The sequence below is a fragment of the Sinocyclocheilus grahami genome, unplaced genomic scaffold (genome assembly GCF_001515645.1).
Source record: "Sinocyclocheilus grahami isolate Dianchi unplaced genomic scaffold, SAMN03320097.WGS_v1.1 scaffold580.1, whole genome shotgun sequence".
Taxonomy (NCBI): domain Eukaryota; kingdom Metazoa; phylum Chordata; class Actinopteri; order Cypriniformes; family Cyprinidae; genus Sinocyclocheilus; species Sinocyclocheilus grahami.
The window spans coordinates 513988-517016 of record NW_015505759.1 but is presented as its reverse complement, the minus strand read 5'-3'; positions in this window follow the sequence as shown (position 1 = coordinate 517016).

Below are 3029 nucleotides of genomic sequence, written 5' to 3'. Positions count from 1 at the left end.
CTCACATTGTGACCACAGTATGAGCACAAAGTGAGTGTGCAGTGACCTCACATTGTGACCACAGTGTGAGCGAACAGTGAGTGTGCAGTGACCTCACATTGTGACCACAGTGAGTATGCAGTGACCTCACATTGTGACCACAGTATGAGCGCACAGTGAGTGTGCAGTGACCTCACATTGTGACCACAGTATGAGGGCATAGTGAGTGTGCAGTGACCTCACATTGTGACCACAGTATGAGCGCACAGTGAGTGTGCAGTGACCTCACATTGTGACCACAGTATGAGCGCACAGTGAGTGTGCAGTGACCTCACATTGGGAGCATAGTATGAGCACACAGAGAGTGTGCAGTGACCTCACATTGGGAGCATAGTATGAGCACACAGTGAGTGCGCTGTGTGGTTACACTTTTAGCTCTTTGTGACACACACATTGTGACCACACCATGAGAATCGTGTGAGCTCATGGTGACATCATTGTGAGATCAAATTGTTGACTGGGTTATGGCCAAAGTTTCAGCCATCATTAACGCTAGACCTCTCATTCCTGTATCAACCGACCCACAATCTCCATTTATCTTGACTCCAGCAATGTTGCTTACTCAGAAAGGGGCAGTCCCATTTCCACCAGGGGAGTTTAGTGACAGGGACCTTCTTCACAATCAGTGGAGACAATTACAGGCCCTTGCCAATGAGTTCTGTCTCTGGAGGGTTGGTAGGAACTCCCTTTTCCATCTGAGTCACAGAAAGTGGAATGAAGTGCGTCGCAACTTGCAAGAAGGCGAAATTGTCTTATTGAAGGATAACCAAGCTGCTCGTAATGTATGGCCAATGGCAGTGGTCACTTCTGCTATTCATAGCCAAGATGGAAAAGTACGAACAGTTAATCTAAGGACCACTGCTCAAGGTACTCCAAAGACCTTTTACAAGGCCTATTACAAAGGTCGTCCTACTTTTACCCTCAACGGGTTAAAGGTTTATGCTAAATTGTAGCAATATGGACAGTGGTGTCATAAACACCAAGCGGGGAGTGTTCTGCCCTTTGAGTATTATCTTGTTAAAGTAATTAGGACCTCTAGCGGTCAGTTACAGTATTGAGGCCTGAATCAGGAAGTTATTTTAAGAGTCAAAGCATGGTGAAGATTGTTCCAGCTGCAATAATCCTTTGTTGCGTTCTGAATTCTCATGAGCAAAAACTGCCTGTAAGTGATTTATATTTTCTATGTTACAGTATTTCTAACAATAGATTTGTGGCAAATTCATGTTGATATAAAATAAAATCTTTGTTTAATTCATGACTGTTTGTTTACCCAGATAATATGTTTAGTTGTAATTAGGGGTTCAAGCACGAAGTGCTGACTTAAAATGCTTGAACCCCGGCAATTGCTGCTTGCAGCTATATTTACATGTTATTATTGTACAAGCTACAATTCCATTTTAGCGTATCTTTTTTGTTGTTGTTTATTTTCAGTTTCACACCTTTGTTCATGTCTACATGCTCAACAAGAGTCTCTATTAAATGGAGCTAAAAAGCTATATCCTGACTCTCATGTTATTCATGAAGGGAGTTTGGCTGGCTGTCTAATCTTGGTTAAGAACACCAATTGGAGGACAGTACACTCGATAATGTCATAATGTCTCACAAGTTCAGTATGTGCGCTAAACCTGAGCAGATTTGGCTTGCATGAACTTCCCCAAGAAATAAATCAGTGAACATAACTTACGAAAAGTAACCCGCCAAATTGGCTAGTTATTACCACGCCAGAGCGTTACCCGCCACAGCTGATTTTTACCCGCTTTCGGCGGGTTGGCGAGTGTTAAAGGTGCTATATGATGCTGCTAAAAAGAACATTATTTTGTGTATTTGGTGTAATGAAATGTGTTTATGCGGTTTAAGGTTCAAAAAACACATTATTTTCCACATACTGTACATTATTGTTTCTCCTCTATGCCCCGCCTTTCTGAAACGCGTTGATTTTTACAAAGCTCATCGGTCTGAAAAGGCGAGGTGTGCTGTGATTGGCCAGCTGTCCAGTGCGTTGTGATTGGCCGAATACCTCAAGCGTGTGACGGAAATGTTACGCCCCTTACCATATTGTGATCTATGATCTATGATCACGGCCGGAGCGACGAGACAAAAACATGAAAACCCATTATAAACGAGGCATTCGTTGCATCCAGTGGGGACATAATTATGGATTATAATGACTTATACTGTCTTTTTACACGTTGCGTTGCATCGCGCCGCATAAACATAAAACCATGTCTGCACTTGTGATTGGAGAAATAACAAACAACAAGCCCTACTCTACACTGCCCAAAAAAACTCGCTTTAAATATATAAAATATAAAAACTCTTTCAAATATAAAAAACAGAGTCAGAACAGCTGGCATTGTAGTCTACTCTACCAGGATCAGTAAACAGTCCTCCATAAAATGTGCTGGACACATCTGAATATTTGGGTTGAAATGTTCTGGAACAGTGTTGTAAATACAACTTAACCACTGATTTCTAGTCGTGTCCATTTTTGGAAGGTTAAACAAAGTAGTTTCGCTTTCACAACGAAACACCGCGTCACACACGGTGGCCTAGAGTGGGCGGCGGCGGCCTAGAGTGAGCAGAGGCGGCGGATTCGACGAAGGAGTGTCCGGCGGGCTTGCGGCAACCACATGTGACGACTCCGGGCTGGACTCTGCTTCGTCATGCCTGGAGCTGATATCGTCCTCTTTTGGAAGACCAAACAAAGTAGTTTAGCTTTCACAACGAAACACACAGTGCCTTCACGACATGGCGGTGGTGGCAACAACATTACTACAGCGAGAATAAAAGTTATGCCTTCTTTCTTTGCATGAACATTTGGGCGGCGTTATGCAAATCTTCCCAGATCGTGACGTAGACGTGTGGGGGCGTGTTAGAACGAGGCGTTTTAGGTAGGTGTGGCTGACTCTTAACTTTTATAAAGAATATCTCTTTGGATTTGAGACTTTAGTCTTTGCAACTTTACAGATCTTCTTTATGCACCAAGAGCT